A 945-nucleotide genomic window follows, 5' to 3' on the forward strand; every position below is an offset into this window, starting at 1 on the left:
GACCTTGAACGGCATGAACTTCTTCATATTGCCCTTCCACCATACCTTGGCAATTTTCAGACGCATGACCTATTTCATTACACAATGCACAAACATCATAAATTTGGTTAGAAGTTGGTACATTACCGTCATCTATTGCGTGCACTTGAGGTCGAGCAATGGCCGGTCGTGCTCTTCTTGATGCTTGAGCTTTTCTCTTTGATGTAGTTGCCATGCTCTCCAAAAACTCCCAATCATCATTCTCGTAATTTGTACCAAAAGTCCCACCGGTGATGGACATTAAATCACGAGCATCTTCGGCACTCAACCCCTCGTGAAAGGCATTCATTAATTCCCACAATTCGATTCCATGGTGAGGGCAATTTTTGATCATCATATTGAATCATTCAAATGCCTCATGGAACATCTCACCATGTTGTTGTTGAAAGCTCCTCAACCCCTTCCTAGCATCGTTGGTCTTTTGGGCGGAGTAAAACTCATCCAAGAAAGTTTGTTGCATTTCCCCCCATGTATATATGGATGCTGAAGGTAATGTGTAGAACCATTTTTTCGCCTTATCTTCCAAAGAAAATTGGAATAATACCAATTTAATATCGTCAGCCGAGAACCCTTGACTCCCAAGAGTGTTACAAATTGAGTCATAAGCCTCTAAATGAAAGTAAGGCTCCTCCGTTGCTAACCCCTTATATTTTGGTAAACTTTGCAAAGAGTTGGTCCTCACTTCAAATGTCCTCCCTTGATCATTGTGAGGAATGACTACCGGTGAAGGGTTATGAGTGATTACCGGCCTAAAATGTGCTTCGATGGCCCTCACGTTTTCTCTAAGGTGCCTCCTTGGTACACCGAACCTACCCCTTGGGGGAATAGGACCCATTGGCCTTGGCACATGCCCTTGTGGTGCAATTGGTTGTTAAAACTGTTGTTGGGGCATCGGTGGGCGTTGAG

At 43.9% G+C, this 945-nt stretch overlaps 1 non-coding gene across 1 annotated transcript; it reads left to right on the top strand.

The window, feature by feature from the left end:
- The first annotated feature begins 344 nt into the window (after positions 1-344).
- On the top strand, positions 345-450 carry LOC118479964. Its single transcript, XR_004861606.1, has one exon. It is a non-coding gene; the product is annotated as a small nucleolar RNA R71 (small nucleolar RNA).
- Positions 451-945: the final 495 nt, after the last annotated feature.

The sequence above is a fragment of the Helianthus annuus genome, chromosome 6 (assembly GCF_002127325.2).
Source record: "Helianthus annuus cultivar XRQ/B chromosome 6, HanXRQr2.0-SUNRISE, whole genome shotgun sequence".
Classification (NCBI taxonomy): Eukaryota; Viridiplantae; Streptophyta; class Magnoliopsida; order Asterales; family Asteraceae; genus Helianthus; species Helianthus annuus.